The 17856-nt window shown below is 36.0% G+C and overlaps 1 non-coding gene across 1 annotated transcript; it reads right to left on the minus strand.

The window, feature by feature from the left end:
• Positions 1-8254: 8254 nt before the first annotated feature.
• Positions 8255-8387, minus strand: LOC111758884 (U11 spliceosomal RNA). The gene has a single exon (XR_002793018.1). It is a non-coding gene; the product is annotated as a U11 spliceosomal RNA (small nuclear RNA).
• Positions 8388-17856: the final 9469 nt, after the last annotated feature.

Here is a 17856-nt window from a genome sequence, read left to right on the forward strand (position 1 = left end):
GACTTGCTCTTATAAGGACACTTATGATGGTATTTAGGGACCATACATATAATTAAAGGTTATCTGATCCTAAAATTAATAATGTAAACATATCTGAAAATGATTGCAAATAAGGTAACACCAAAAGATTTCAGGGGTTGAGTAGATGTAATTTGGGGAAATGGACATTTTTTCAGCCTACCACATGTCTTTTTACTTTTCATCAAACTTCGATAATGCTTGAGCATTCGTTTTTCAAATATTTTCAAATATATTTCAAATATTTTCCCCTTCTTTCCTCTGCCTCTAGGACTACAATCACACATATGTTAGACTGTTGTATATTAACCTTCATTTGACTGAGTCTCAGTTCTTTTTTTTTCAGTTGTTTTCCACTACTTTTGTTAGGATAGCTTTCTGTTGCTATATTTACAACTTCACTGGTCTTTTATTCTGCAATTTCAAATCTGCTTTCTAAAATATTCAGTGATATGTTTCTCTTTTTTACTGATAGTATCTTTCATCAGTAGAAGTACCACTTGACCCTTTTACGTATTTTTACCTTTTATCTTACTATATTCAGATTTTGCTTTAAATCCTTCATCATACTTGTAATATCCATTTTAGAGTCCGCATTTACATATTCCATCATACCTATTATTTCTGTGTCACTTTCTTTTGACCGATTCTTCTCTTGGTTGGGGTCACATTTCCTTTCTTCTTTACATGTCTATTATGTTTTTATTGATTGCTAGATATGGTAAAATTATATTGTTGACTGTCTGGATTTTGTTTCATTCCTTTACAATCTGTTGATTTTTTTTCTGTCAGACTACTTGTACATCAGCTGATCCTGTGAGATTTGGTTTTTTAAGTTTTGTTGTGATGGGCCGAAGAAGCCTTCACTTTAAGGCTATTTTAGACCTCTTCCTAAGGTCTGCCTGAACATTCTGGTGTCTCTACTGAATGCCCTGAGTGTTCAATAAGTTCTCAGAATTCTAGCTGTTGAAAATGCCTCTCAGCCCTGTGTGAGATCTGAGGTTCTTCAGCATGTGGCTTCCTGGCAGTAGTACTATGCCCAGCGTCACGGAATTTCACATTATCCATGTTTAGCTTAACATTCTGCCAAAGACCAATGGGATTCATATGTAGATTTCCAGAGCTCTTTTTCTAAGAAGCCATCTTCTCGGTATTACTCTTCTCTGCAAATTCTAGTTAGTGAGACTTTCTGAAGTCAGCCTCTTCAAATCAACAAGACTACCATAATCTGCCTTGATTTCCTCTTCCTGAACTACAGCACTTGAAGTACCCACAGGGAGAAATCCAGTGTGATTATTGGACTGACCAAAGTATTTCCCCTTTCTCAGTGATCACAGTCCTTAATGGTCCATTTTCAATGTCCGAAAACTAACTTTAAATGGTTTTTTTTCTTTTAATTTTGTTTGTAAAAGAAAAGGAAAAACTCCTGAAAACGGTTCCTTTGTTATGGCCCAGTAAAATATTTAATGAGTATCAAGCAGGGTGATAATACAGATAATATATATTGTACAAACTGTCTCCTTTAATGGAGAGGAAAGGATGACACTGTAATATAGATGAAAGTTGCATATGTTCCAAGAAAATAGAAATTTAATATACACCATAAATATTTGTTTCCTAGCTGCTAAACAAATACCATACAATGGTTTGATTTAATAACAGGGATTTATTCCTCACAGTTTTGGAGGCATGAAGGCTTGAGTCCTCCCAGGGTCAGTATCTTCTAGCTCAGGTTCCTTGATTTTTCTGTCACGTGGAAATGCACATGGCTGTAACTTCTTCCTCTTCTGGGATCCCTAGATTTCTAGCTTCTGGCTGCTCCCAGTGCTTTTCTCCCTTTCTTCCTCTGTCTTAATTTCATGCTGCTAATAAAGAACTTCAGTAATCCAGATGAAAATCCAACTTGATTCAGTTGGGCCACACCTTAAGTGAAGTAACACTGTGGACTCTAATAATGGGTCTTCATCTACAAGAACATGGAACAAAACCAAGAACATGTCAAAATGGGGTACAAAATTCATTCCATCACAAGTGTGACGAGGGAAGAATGAAATAAAAAAATGGTGATGAGGATGACTTTAAAGTTTCTCAAATATGGATATTAGAAGAATATTATTTCATTTATTAACTTGGGCAATACTAGCAGAGAGGAAATGTTTAGAGGGAAAAATTACTATTTTGATGTTTGGCACATTGAACTAGATATCCAAGACATCTGATTATGCATAAAGATATTCAAGTTTGAATATATGAAGAGAGATATGGAATTCATATATCAACATCTAGTCAATTGCTTCTATCTTGCAGTGGAAGCCATGCAGACTATGAGATGACTTAGGAAGGTTATTTAAATGTAGAAAAGATGAGTGCTAAGGACATATCCTGAAGGAACTCATACATTTAAGAGTCAGCAGAAGAACAATAATAAAGGAGGCAGAAAATACAAACATCAGAGAAATAGAAAGAAAATCATGAGTGTGGTGTTATGAAAACCAAAGAAAAAGAGTATTTGGAAAAGAATGAAATAGTAAACATCATCAGATGACTCTGAAGATCATACAAGTAGAATACATAAAAGGATCCATTAGATTTTGAATCATGGAGTTCTTCAGTGATTTCAGTAAAATAATTTTGATGGTATGGTGAACCAGCAGTCAGATTTCAGTGAACTGGAAAGAAAATGTCAAGTGAGGCAGTTGATAGAGAAAGCCTAAACAACTCTTACAGGAATTAAGGCATGGGAAGAGAGTATCGAGGATAGTAGGCAGAGGGGATTGATCAAATAATACTTTTTTATGTTGGAAAATACAACTACATATTCAAAAGCTGATAGAAAAGATCCAGTATACAGGGATAGGTTGAACATGGAGGAGAGAGGGGATAAACTATTCAACGATATTCCAAAAAGGTAGTAGCAGATGAGTCTGTGGAAGTGTTCATTTTTGACACACTGGAATGCTTTCTTTGTTTTAGAGGATTCATATCATAACAGATTTTACTAGCACTTAAACTATGGTGCAGTAATAATATTATTGACCATACATAAATCATTATAACAACTGAATGAAAATTACTTGAGATAATGCCTTTTCATTCACATACAAACACAAACATTGCTTAGTATAGTTTCTTGCAGTTAGTAAAAACTAGGTAAATTTTTGTCATCATTATTATAATAGGAGAGAAGAAGAGTATCCATACATTGCAAATAGACAAGCCTGATTTAAAAGCTGAGGTTATTTACTTATATTCTAACTGGTATTCACTAGCTTAATTTACCTCTCTGAAAGTAGATTTATACTTTTAATTAATCTGGGATATCAACACTTACTTTGTAGAGCTGTGATGAAGATTTAAAATCAGAAGCAATGCTATGCAAATTTGGTCCAGGTACCAGTGCTGGTACAAAGATTAGATTATTTCTGGTCTGTGTAAAAGACAGAAATTGAAAGGAATTGTTTAAAAAAATTTATAATAATTTTTCAATCTTAAAATCTAACTGTTTATTAAAACTTAGTCTTGATTCTTGTCTTTGCTTTTGATATCATTTTTACTACTACATTTTATGAGTCAATCCATGATGAATTGTTGGGGGAAAAAACGTGTTCCTGCACTACAGACAATTTGAGAAATAAAGATATAAAGCACAAAGCACAGTGCCAGTCTTCAAATGAATGTTGTAAATGCCCACATTTATGAGCTTTTTGTGTATACACAAAACACTACTGGAGAATTTAATTTAATAATAAGACAATTGTTTCCTCATGGGCACTTATAACCTACTATTTCTAGTATAATCTAAGCATGTAACAAACATATGAAACAACTGAGTAATTAAAAAACAAACAACCTATCGGCTTAGTCAAAATTATTCTAATTAAAATGGACTGCCTGATGAAGCAATTAATGCCCATTTTCAGAGGTGTTAAATAAGAACTGACACAGTAATTTAATTTGAAATTGGACTAGAATTTTAAGGTTCCTTAAATTTGGGATTATACGATGTGAACAATTCATTTGGTTATTCATTGGTCAATATATATTGAGCACAAACTATTAGATAAACACCGTTCTACAACTGAGAATAGAGCAGTGAGCAAGATAGGTAGGGTTTCTTTAATCATGGAGTTTACAATCTAGGTTAGAGGAAGAGTTTATAAAGCACATTAAATTAAAATACTGGTAGTGGCAGTAAGTGTTATTCCAAAAATTTAAGATTGAAAAGTCGGGATACTATTTTAAGTAGGTTGATCAGATAAGGGCACTCTGATAAAAAATATATGCACACAGAAAGTTGAAAGAAATGAGGGGCTAAGCCATGCTAATATCTAAGGAAAATAAAGTTCCAGGGAGATGGAATAGCAAGGGCAAAGGTCTTTAGCTGGAAGCATACTTGCTTTATTTAAAGAATGATGATGTTACTATTGTGATGGAAGAAGAATTAGTGAAGGGGAGAGAGGTCAATGATAATGTCAGAGAAATAGTGAGAACACAGATGTGCAGGATATTTTACACCAACGTAAGGCTTTCTTGGATTTTACTTTGATTAAAATTGGAGGGCATTAGAAATTTTGAACAGAGACATCACATGAACTGATTTACACTTGCAAGGATAATTCTGGAAATTTTTAAGTAGACTATAGGGAGTCAAAAGCTGAAGCAGGTCAGGATTCTATTGCAATTGCAATTTTCCAGCAGAGAGATGATTGTTATAGGAGATAGGCCTAGCAAAGCATGCCACAGTTCCCCGGAACACGTAAATATATCAGGATAAGGTAGGTCTGCCTGGAGGAATGAAAATAATCTCCTAGTAGATAAGGGGATGGCCAGTCAGTACATTCCTTCCCCTATTGTCCAGTGCATATATATATATATATATATACACACACACACATTCACTGGAGACAGCCTTCTGGTGGGTATGGTTTATGACATCAAGCTCACATCCAGGTCTTTTATCTGTCCCTGATGGGGAGGGAGCAGGATTCCTCCAATATGGTGCACGCACACAAGAGAGGGGTGCTGCACTTAGAACATCTCCCTGACTCTGCCGTGGATTACAACCAGCTGGCTAACGGGAACCAAGGCCTACTAGTGAAGCTGACCTTGTTCTGTCTTTTCTCTGTGTAAGTAAAACCTCTTTCCATCAGATCCTGTGTGAGTTGTGCTTTTGCTGGAGGCTCTGAAAAGGTTATTGGACTGAGCTGACAATGCTTTTTTTTCTCTCCTTCCGACTGACAACGATGGATGAATAATGAAATTCAGGATTAGTGTGGCAGTAGTGTTGAGAAGTGGTGCATTTTGACTTTGGTATAAAAATCTTTCTATAGTCTGGACCTGACTTATTTCTCCAATATCAATTGCTAAAATGTCTTGTCCAGCGATGATAATAATGTCAATAGTAATAGAAATGATATATTGAGTGCTCATCATGTTTCACATACTTTTGTAAGAATTTACAGGACAGGTGGAGAAAAGTGAAGAGATACGGCATTTTCATATTATGCTTTGGCTTAGAACTGTTGTTTATAATATTGACTCTTTCCTATATTGTGAACTCTTAGAAGAGCTATGTGTTATTCATTTTTATATGTCTTTTACTAAGTAGAACACTGCTCTGAATTCAATTAATATTTTTATGTTTGCCCATAAAAAGAATATTAATGAAAGAAATTCCCCACCCATATCATACCAGAATAGATGATCATTGCAAAATATGATGTAAGCTCTAGGAAGCTGGAGATTGTTATCATAATTCAACTTCAAGAAGAGTAATAATAAGCTAGTCCACTAGTTTTCCCTCAGAATTGGCTCCTATACTACTGTGTAACTATCCATCATAGCACTTACCACCGTTCCAATCTTACAATTATATTTATTGAATATTTGGAACCCACACAAAATTATAAACACCATGACAAAAAAAATCATAAATGTTTTCTCAACATATTATTCCCAAGCTTAGCACTGTAACTGACCTTTGATATTTATTAAATAAATGAAAAGGGAAACAGCAAGGAATTTTACTGCATGCCCAAATACTTTTTATGTATTAATTAATTTAATTTTCACCATAACTCTATTAAGCATATTCTATTATCATTCTCGTTTTAATACCTTGAATAAATGAGTGGTTAATTATTTAAATATTTAACTATTAATTTAGTATTCTTATTTTACTGCCTTGAATCAATGAATATAATTCTAATTGTGGTCATTACTTTGGAGGAGTCTATACAAAAGCACAACCAACCACCCCCTTATACACACAAGGCCCCAAAAGTGATCCATGTATGAATAATAAATATTTCTCCTGGGCATAACAAAGACTCCCAAATTAGGATATCTCCTTATATGAACTTATTGAATTGTTTCATGATCAAAAAAGACTTTGCTTTATCTATGTGATTCCAAGCACAATGAACTGATGGGTTCATTCAACTAATTAGCATCTTTGATTAAATTGCTAAAATTTGTTTTTCATAGCTAATCGATGTAGCGTAAGAAGGTTTCGATCAAATGAAATATATACCCATGGCCAAATTTATAGGTCAAGCAATCCTTTGATAGTATTATAACAACCTATGAATTCATCTATTCTTTTTTGCCTTTAGCAGTGTAAAGCTTTATCCTTGGACATTCGTTTTTACACGAATTAATTCATGCAATTAATCTCATTGAATAATATATTTAATTAGATGGCGATTAAATTTTTATAGTAAGAATGAATCACAGGGTTCATTATAAACAAGTAGAAGTTCATACAGTTAAAATATATGGCTCTTGCGGACTGTCAATCTAATATCCATATTGGTAAACAACATTATAATTAAAGTAGAATGTGCCACTTTTTTGCTCAGATTGTGAAATCTGTTACCAAAAGGCTATATTCTCATAATCAAACTGCATAACTATGTGGAAGGAAAGAAGAAAATATCAGATTGCATTCTCCTTTAAGTTTTAATAGGTCATCAGTGTTCGATCAATACTTTGTTTTCCTAAGAAATGACATACTGGATATGTAGATTAATGTGACAAAAAGAAATAAACTAAATTAAATATTGCAGGCATTTTAAAATCTGTTTGTTATTTAGTGTTAAAACATTATTGTCACTGACTAGACTCTACATGTTCACATTCTATTTGGTTTCTTGTGGCTTGAGTAAACAGTACTATAGTTCACGAAGTTCACACAAGAAGAAGTATTAACATTTTCCTAGCAATATTTTTGTTTTCATCAAATTTGGGCCCACCTAAAATCAGTGGTCGAGAGTTATGAGAAGGAACATTTTATGCTCACATGAAGAATGTATTTGTTCGATACTTCATACTCCCCCTAAGATCCTCCAAGTAGATCTTTCCAACACCAAAATATACTGTTAGTAATTGGCACTCTTTCATTGTCATGTTTAAGCAGAGGCTGAGTATCTGAGATGTGGCAGAGCATAATTTTGATTGACTGTACGGTTAATCCTAATGATCTAGAATTCCATGAATGATTATTTAAAAGATCCCCAGAAGCACATATTTGTAAAATATGGCTAACAGCAGAATTGTTTTTGTTTTGCTTTGTTTACCTTTTTTCTTTATTTAATTTTTTAATGTTACATTAAAAAATATGAGGTCCCCATATACTCCCCAACCCAACTCACCCCACTCCTACTACATCAACAACCTCTTTCATCATCATGGCTCATTCCTTGCATTTGGTGAATACATTTTGGAGCACTGCTGCACCACATGGATAGTGGTTTACATTGTAGTTTTCACTCTCCCCCAGTCCACCCAGTGGTCTATGGCAGGATACACAATGTCCAACAACTGTCCCTGCAGTTCCACCCAGGACAACCCCAAGTCCTGAATATGCCCCCACATCACATCTCTTCTTCCTTCAGCAGGATTGTTTTTGAAGTCTTCTGTTAATGACTAGGTGATTTTTTTAAACGCCTGATGATTTAAGCCAGATAGGATCTTCTACCTAGGATTATGGTCCCAAAACTAGTGGATGTTATTTTCCGGCAACTTAAGATATAGAGTGAATGTCAGATTCATATAGAGAATAATAATTGGAACTTATTTAAATAACAAATCTCCTGCCATAGCCGTGACCAAATCTCCTTTGGGGCATCATGACAATATGTCACATAGATGCAAAATTAAGATGATCAAATACTGAGCTTCATAATATATATATATATATATATATATATATATATATATATATATATATATATTTTAGGGCGCCGGGACCAACGATCACCAGCTGCCCAGGCAACAAAAATTATGCTTCCGAAATCTCTTGATGTCGATTCCGCACGAAGAGCAAGCGAGGCGCCCTACGTGTGCCACTCACGACAGAAGCCCTTTTTCATAATATATTTTAATGATAATAGATAGACTACTGGAAATCAGTACTTTTCCTGACAATATGGAGTTATGTGTGGTGTCTATACATATAGTGGATTATGGTGAATCTTCGCATTCCTAAACAAAACCTTCCAAATGATCTTAAAGAATATAAAATAAATGCCTTTCCTTTATATATACACTATGTCTGTATTATTTCTTTAGAAGCAAATAATTTTCTTTGTATCCATGAGTACTTTTATTGAATCCTATAAAATTGTCTGTTGCTGAGCACCAAAGGAAACAATTGGTTTGACTATTACAGAATGAACCCATTGACTTTGATGAATTATTTCATTGGTATTAAATTCCAAATTATTGCTTCAACCCTTCAAAAGTCAATTATTAAGACTCTACACAAAAGAAAAGTAAGGGTCTCTGAGACTGAAAGGAATAGTTGTATTATTAAGGTAAAATTAGCTTTATTTTTAACCACTGAATAATTTTATTTTGCCAGTTTGTCATGCTATCCCCCCTTCCACCCTCTCTCTCTCCCACCCTCTACTTCAAAGCCCTCCTTCTCTCAGATTATATTTAGATATGTGACAAAAGTTCCAAGAGATTGCAAAGACGTGAGTTATAGTAAAAAAAATAAGCTTTCAAAATATATTATTCTTTGGTTTTGAAATTAAAAGGTCCTAAATACATTTACAAAGTAACAGGATTGTGAGTTGGTGCACAGATTTTGGGGTAGTGAGTTTTAAAACAATGTTTGCTTCTATTTTTATAATTTGATGGGATTTCAATATGAGAGATTTTCTTATAATTTATGGGGGCCAAACTCATTTTTATTGACTTTCGTACATTTCTTATGAATGATAAACCTTTGCAACAAATTTGAAGAAAATCCAATTAATCTAGATTTACATTGGCAATATTTTTATGTAAGTACAAGAGATCATAACAAATTATAGGTTGATCAAATTTTCTGATGTCCATTCTTCACAATACATCACATAGAAAATTAATACTCTGATATAATAACAACTATCAAAGTAAAAATAAAAGAAATCTTGATCATATCATGTCTAACTATGGAAGAATATATGTATCACACCAAAGATAAGATCTTTCTACAAGGTTATTGCAAGCAAGGTCTACAATTAGCAGTGGACCATGTGATATTTAGTTTTATTGTGCTTGGTCTGGACCATCTTTGTCCTCTTTGTAAGTTAACATGTTTCCACTTTACATAACGGGATGAAGTCTGTAGCTCAAATATCATATGCAGTGCCCAAATACATTTAGAATATTAAAACAATTTACCATCCACGGTTCACCTTTTGAATTCTTTCTCATTTAAAAATAGAAGAATGGATTAATTAGTAATATATCTAAATAGGATTGAACAAAATAAGAGCATAATGAGAAAATGTAAACAATATCATATGCAATAATTAGATTGCGAATCATTTACTCATTTATTTCAAAACCCCTGCTAATGAACTCCACTTTTGTCTCCTTAGTATCTCTAACTTCTGAAATGGTTCATATTCCCCTCAACTCATTCCTGCTACCTGCTTTTCACCTACATAGACTGATATTTTACTTCAGACTCCTGGCAGTATCTGGTACATTTAAAGAGGAATGTTCAATTTATTCATCAAAATAATGCTAATATGACAATTGTATGACACATAACAACAACAACATAATCACTTTCTACCAGAAACTGAAACAACTGCTTGAAATGACTAATACACTTCAGTAACCAGAAAATAAAAAAACTGTTAAAGTTACTTTCAATTGTTTAAAAAGTTAGGTTTTACTACACAATTTATTGTTCACTGAGTTAAGGTTTTTTTAAAAGAATCAATTTTATTATTGCATATTAAGAATTTATAAATTCATCCAATGTGTACAATCACTGGTATTTAGTATAATCACAGTTATACATTCATCTCCTCAGTCATTTTTAGAGGTTTTTTATTATTCCAACAAGAATAATAATTATGATATTAAATAAAAATCAAACACACAAAACTCATCACCTCATCACGAATAAATCTCTGTATATTTCCCATGACATAAAAAGTTGAAGTTGATTTTTTTTAAAAAAAGGATGTAGACACTGAGGAAGAAATGGAAGAAAATGCATTGCCATTATTCATACAGGGTATCACCTATTACAGTGATGAAAGGCAAAATGTCAAAAAAAGTTTTATATTTTCCATTTTTAATACCCCAAATTATTTTTAAATTTTACTTTTCCTAAATTATTATATATTCTATTTCTAATCTTTAAACCTATTATTACTATTTCATTTTCCTACTAATTGAATTTGGCAATATATTAGGCTCCATTTTTGAAGAAATTTTGCATCACAGAGGGGTTGAACTATGGCAGGGTAGGAGCGCTGATGTGGGGTGTCATTGATGCGGGATGCATGGGTGGGAGGGAGTTCTCCAGGTCATGCATATAAGGTATATAGATATGTTCAGATCTTCATTGGGTACTGTCATAGTGGGTAGAGTTACACATGACAACTGAGGGAGTGCTGAGTTTCCAAACTGGGGAGCTCTGTTACATTCCCCAATGCAACAGCAACAATCCCCCAAGAGCAAGGGCAAAGAACAGTGAAGAAGGAAGGTCCAATGATGGACCCTTGATACTGATGACTATGCATATGAGCCTGTGTGCCTGAAATTTCAACTAGGCCTAGAGCTGCGGGGTGCCTAAGAGTTACCTCCTGAGAACCTCCATGTAGCTCAAATGTAGCCACTCTCTAACCCAAACTCAGCATGTAAATGCATTACCTTCCCCCAGTGTGGGACATGACTCACAGGGATGAGTCTTCCTAGTGCTGAGGGATTACTGCCAAGCACCAGCAGGTGATGCAATAGAAAAAAGACTTGAATAAAAGGGGGAAATGGTAAAGACAAATGAGTTTATATGGCTAAGAGACTTCAGAATGAGTCAGGAGGTCATCAGAGGGGTTGTGCTTATGCAGGTCTTGGCAGAATCTCAGAGACAGCCAAAGTAGATACGGTCCCAGGTAATGGTACTCTGAGGGCTATGGAGATACCCAAGTCCTATGGTCATTGCAGATTGATCTGGAGTTTGGTGCCTTGTCAGTGGGCCCTAGTTTGGAATTTGTGCTCCTGAGTGTGAGGGAGTTGGACTCAGATATGACTTCTCTACACATGCCTCTTCTGTTACTTTTACTGAATCTGTGGTTGGTGCTGGGGTTGGTGCATGCTCAGGAGACTTGACTCTCTAACTGTAAATGTGCCAGCTGGGTCCTGAGCCTCAGCAGAGTTGCAAAACCTACTCTCTGATTTCTTGGATTTACCCAGGTCAACTATCAGGGGTGAGGATGGTTGCCCATCACATCAGGAAACCAAGATGGTCTACAACTGCAAGCAGGAGAATCCTATCCATCAGCCATGTGGGATCTAAGCCCCCTCTTGATTTAAAGGTGGAATGGACATCTCCATACCAGGGACATCAGGATGGAGGAATAAAGTATGGATTAGAGTGAACTCACTGGTGTTCTACCATAGAATTATTGTAACTCTAGCAATGGAAGAAATTGTATCATTGCTGTGGAGACAGTGGCCACGGGAGTTGCTGATGGCATGAAGAGGGAAGAAGAGGTGTGTTATGAGGGCTTTTTGGGGACTTAGATTTGTCTTGAGTGATATTGCAGGGACAGATGGATGATATTATATACCCTGCCATAACCCGTAAATGGACTGGGGAGAGTGTAAATTACAATGTAAGTTTTAATCCATGTGGTGTATCTGTGCTCCAAAATGTGTTCATCAAATGCAATGAATGTGCCACACTGGTGAAAGAGGTTGTTGGTGTGGAAGGAGTGGGAGTGGTGTGAGGAGTGGAGTATATAGGAACCTCATATTTTTTAATGTGACATTTTGTGTGATCTATGTATCTTTTAAAAAACAAAATAAAATATTTTTTAAAAGCTGATATTGTTTCCTTCTCTCTGGTTTATTTTGTAAAATATGTCTTATATGTGCAATATTATCCATATTCTTATTTTATGTAAGGTTTCACTATGTTATACAGTGCCATGTTACATTTTTAGCTTCTAGCAATATAATTGTCCTTACACTTTCCCTATCAACAACACTCATACCCATATAATAGCTCTAATAGTCATAAGCAGCATGATGTGCTCTCACATTTTCCATTCATATCCAAAGATTTACAAACAACATTATAACCAATTCTGGACAGATTAAACATATATTTCCACTCTCCACCTTCATTCTATTTTCTGGTGACCTATATTCTAATTATTAATTACATGAATTTAGGTAATATATTGAGTTCATTATAGCACAATAATACAGTATTTGTCTTTTTGTGTTTGGCTTCCTTCACTCAATATAATTTCCTCCAGTTTCATCCATGTTGTCACATGCTTCACGAATTCATTTCTTTTTATCACTGCATATTCCACAGTGTGTATACTACATGATGCGGTCACCCCTCGGGCTGAAGTGTGGTTTGCTGGCCTGGCAGGGGAGCAGCCGCGGCAGGCCAAGCCGCTGCCCCCATAATAGGGTGGCTGGTCGGACTCACCGCCACCCCTGAAGGAAGCTCGGCATGGGCGCAGAGAGCCCTCGGGTCTCCCCTTCTCGGCAGCCATGCTTCCGCGGCCGCCCCTCCTCCCGGATGGCGCCACAGGATGCCTGTGGGGCGGCACCCTTCTCTTTCTTTCTCCCTGCGCAGGCGCAGGGCGGAAAATTCCGGTCTGCCCTTTTCCCCTCCCCCGACAGCAGCAACAGCCAGGCGTGGGCGGAAAAATCCAGTCTGCCCTTTTCCCTCCCCCCCCCCAACAGCAGCAACAGCCAGGCATGGGCGGGAAACTCAAGTCTGCCCTCCACCCGAGCAACAGCAGCCACCAATCCCTAAACCCTGCCACTTCCCCCAGCAACAGCGACAGCCAATCCCTAACCACCACCCCTCCCCCGTCCAGTACCGTCCACTGACCTTTTGCCGGCAACCAATCAGAACAGGGCGTGGCTTCGACCAATCAGCCTTCCCCAGCCCCTATAAAACTGTTGCCTCTCCCGCAGTAAAGTGGACTTGCGTGTTTACCTTGTCTCCGTGGTAGTTCTTCTGCCGTGCGCCCTCCAGTCCGGAGAGCCCCCGACAAGGGCCTGGCCTCCCTTGTCCCCAGTTCGTCGCCTGCTTCTCCGGGCAACCCCTTCGTCGCCGGCTTTGCCGGGCAACCCCATCAGCCGAACTGCGCAACCCCTGTGAGACCGACCCCTCGTCTCAAGTGGGACCAACCCCTCCTCCCAAGCGGGACCGACCCCTCGTCCAAAGCTGGACCGACCCCTCGTCCGCAGCCAGACCCCACCTCTACCGACCGAGCAAACCGTCGCAACATGATTTGTTTATCCATTCAGCAGTTGATGGACACCTGGATTGTTTCCAACTTTTGGCAATTGTGGATAACGCTGCTGTGAACATTGGTTTGCAAATGTCTATTCGAGTTACTGCTCTCAGTTCTTTTAGGTATATAACTAGCAATAGTATTGATGGGTATCATAGGAGCTGCCAAAACGTCCTCCGTAGTAGCTGTACTATTCAACATTCCCACCAACAATGAATAAACATTCCTATTTCTCCACATCCTCTTCAACATTTAAAATTTTATGACTTTTTAATAGTGGTCAGTCTAATAGATGAGGAATGATATTTCATTGTAGTTTTTTCACCTCTTTTTTTAAAAAATATTACATTCAAAAAATATAAGAGGTCCCCATACACCCCTCCCCTCACCCCACTCCTCCCACATCAACAACCTCTTTTCATCATCATGGCACATTCATTGTATTTGGAGTTATTTTGAACATTTTTTTCATGTATTTCTTCACCATTGGTATTTCGTCTATGGACAATTGTCTTTTCATGTTTTTGTCGATTTTTAATCAGGGAGTTTGTCTTTTTATTGTTGAATATTATGATCTCATTGTATATCATGTGTTTTAAACTTTTATCAGACATGTGGTTGCCAAATATTTTCTCCCAATGAGTCATCTGCTTTTTCATTCTTTTGAAAAAGTCTTTTGAGATACAAAAGCATTTAAATTTGAGGTCTGATTCCTCTAATATTTTTTCTTTTCTTGTTTGTGTTTTGGGTGTAAGGCTTAAGAGAATACCGCTAAACTGTAAAAATGTTTTCCTAAATTTTCTTCTAGGAGTTTTATGGTTGTCAGTTTTATATTTAGGTCCTTGATCCATATTGAGTTATTTTTTTTATAAGGTGTGAGATACAGTCCTCTTTCTTTCTTTGGAATATGGCTTTCTAGTTCTCCCAGCATCCTTCATTGAAAGCAATATTCTGGACCAGTTGATCGGGCTTAACAGGTTTGTCAAAAATCAGGCCACTGGAGACATGAGGGTCAAATATGACTTCTTTTTTAAGTTGCATTGGTCAATGTGTCTGTTTTTATGCCTGTACCAAGCTTCTTTTACCTCCATAGTGAAATTTCAGTCCTATTTTTTAAGAAAATTTTGGCTTATCAAGGACCGTTACTCTTTCAAACAAATTTTGATTATTGGCTTTTACATTTCTGAAAAAAGGCTGTTGGGATTTTTATTGGGATTGCGTTGCATTTTTAAATCAGTTTGGATAGAATTGAAATCTTTAAGATATTTAGTTTTCCAATCCATGAACATCGAATGTCCTTCCATTAACTTAAGTCTTCTTTGGTTTCTTTTAGCAATATTTTGTCATTTTCTAAATACAGGTCTTTTATGTCCTTGGTTAACGTTATTCCTAAGTATTTTACTATTTTTGGTCACTATTATAAATGGAATATGGGGGGAAACGGACTTTGGCCCAGTGGTTAGGGCGTCCGTCTACCACATGGGAGGTCCACGGTTCAAGCCCCGGACTTCCTTGACCCGTGTGGAGCTGGCCCATGTGCAGTGCTGATGCACACAAGGAGTGCCGTGCTACACAGGGGTGTCCCCCGCGTAGGGGAGCCCCACGAGCAACAAGTGCACCCGTAAGGAGAGCCGCCCAGTGCAAAGGAGGGAGCAGCCTGCCGAGGAATGGAGCTGCCCACACTTCCTGTGCCGCTGACGACAACAGAAGCAGACAAAGAAACAAGACGCAGCAAAAAGACACAGAAAACAGACAACCGGGGGAGGGGAGGGGAATTAAATAAATAAAAATAAATCTTTTAAAAAAATAAATAAATAAATGGAATATGTCCTAATTTCCTCCTAAGATTGCACATTAGTAGAGTATAGAAATGCCAGTGATTTTCGCTTATTAATCATATATCCTGCCACTTTGCTGAATTCACCTATTAATCCTCATACATAGCTTTGTTCTGGAATTTTCAGAAGATTCTATATATAGGATTATATTATCAGTGAATAGCAGAAGTTTTACTTCTTCTTTTCCTATTTGGGTATCTTTTAGTTCTTTACCTAGCTTAACAGCTCTAGCTTTAAATTCTAGCATAATATTGAATAATAATGTTGAGAGTACACATCCTTGTCTTCTTCCTGATCTCAGAGGGAAGGTTTTCAGACTTTCAACATTGAGTACAATGACAGCTTTTGATTTTTCACAAATGCACTTCATCATATTGAGAAAGGTTCCCTCGATTCCTATCTTTTGAAATTGTTTCTTTAAAGAAAGGGTGCTGTATTTTTTCAAAGACCTTTTCTGCATCAATCCAGAGGATCATGTGATTTTTCTTCTTCAATTTATCAATATGATTTATTATAATAATTAATTTTCTTGTGTTGAACCACTCTTGCATACCTGGGATAAAACCCACTTGATCATGGGGGATAATTCTTTAAATGTGTTTTTGGATTCAGTTAGCATGTATTTTGTCACATATTTTTGCATCTCTATTCATTAGAGATATTGGTCTGTAATTTTCTATTTTTTTGTGGTATCTTTATTTGGTTTTGAGATAAGGGTGATGTTGGATTTATAATGAGTTTGGTAGCATTCTTTCCTTTTCAATTTTTTGCCCAAAACCTAGAACAAGATTGGTATTAGATCATCATTGAATGATTAGTAAAATTCAAATTTGAAACCATCTGTTCCTCAACTTCTCATTTTTTCTGAAGTTTTTAATGACCTTTTCAAGCTTTTTGCTTGTGATTGGTTTGTTGAAGTCTTTTATTACTTATAGGGTCAGTGTAGGTGGTTCATTTTAAGGAATTTGTCCATCTCCTATAAATTGTCTACTTTTTGGCATAATATTATTCATAGTATGCTCTTATGATCTCTCTTATTTCTGTGAGGTCAGTGGTAATATCCTCCCTCTCATTTCTGAACATATTTATTTGTGTCTTTTCTATTTTTTCCTTTGTCAGTCAAGCTAAGGGGTTGTCAATTTTATTGATCTCCTCAAAGAATCAACTTTTGGTTTTGTTAATTCATACTATTGATTTTTTGTTCTCAATTTCATTTATTTCCACTCTGAATTTTACTTTCTTTTCTTTGGCTTGGTTTGTGATTAGTTTGCTCCTCTTTTTCTAGTTTCTCCAAGTGTGCAGTTAGATCTTCAATATTAGCTTTTCTTTTTCTCTTTTGATGTAAGCATTGAGAGATTAAAAAATTACCCTCTTAGCACTGTTTTTACAGCGTCCCAAAAGTTTTGATATGTTCTGTTCTCATTTTCCTTCATCTCAAAGTATTTGTTGAATTATTTTGCCATTTAGTCTTTCACTCACTAATTATTAAAGAGGGTGTTGTTTAATCTCCATACATACTGTCATATATATGTCCATCCATTGTTGATATCAAGCTTCATTCTGTTATGATCAGAGGAAATATTTTATATGATTTCAATTTTTTAAAATTTGCTGAGACTTGTCTTCTGACCGAACATATGGTCTGTCTTGGAGGAATATCCATGTGCACTGGATAAGAATGTATGTCCTGCTGTTTTGGGGTGCAATATTCTATAGATGTCTGTTAGGTCTAATTCATTTATTATTCAACTTCTCTGTTTATTTATCCTCTGTCAAGATGTCCTACCAAATACTGAGAGTGATGTATTGAAGTCCCCAACTATTATTGTAGACATCTATTTCTCCCTTCAGCTTTGCCACTGTGTGCCTCAAGTATCTTGGGATACTTAGGTTAGGTACATAAATATTTAGTATAGTTAGTTATTCTTGGTGAATTGCTCCTTTTATAATTAAGTTCTTCATCCCTTATAATAGTTTTGCATTTGAAATGTATTTTGTTTGATATTAGTTTCACTACCCTAGCTCTTTTCTACTTCCACTTTGCATGGAATGTATTTTTCCAGACTTTTGCTTTGAAAGTAGTTGTGTCCTTATGTCTGATGTGAGTCTCTTGTAGACAACATATAGATAGCTCATATTTTTTATTCATTTTATCAGTCTATGTCATTTGATTGGGAAGTTAAAGGGATTAACATTCAATATTGTAAAGGCATTATTGACTTCAC

The sequence above is a fragment of the Dasypus novemcinctus genome, chromosome X (genome assembly GCF_030445035.2).
Source record: "Dasypus novemcinctus isolate mDasNov1 chromosome X, mDasNov1.1.hap2, whole genome shotgun sequence".
NCBI lineage: Eukaryota > Metazoa > Chordata > Mammalia > Cingulata > Dasypodidae > Dasypus > Dasypus novemcinctus.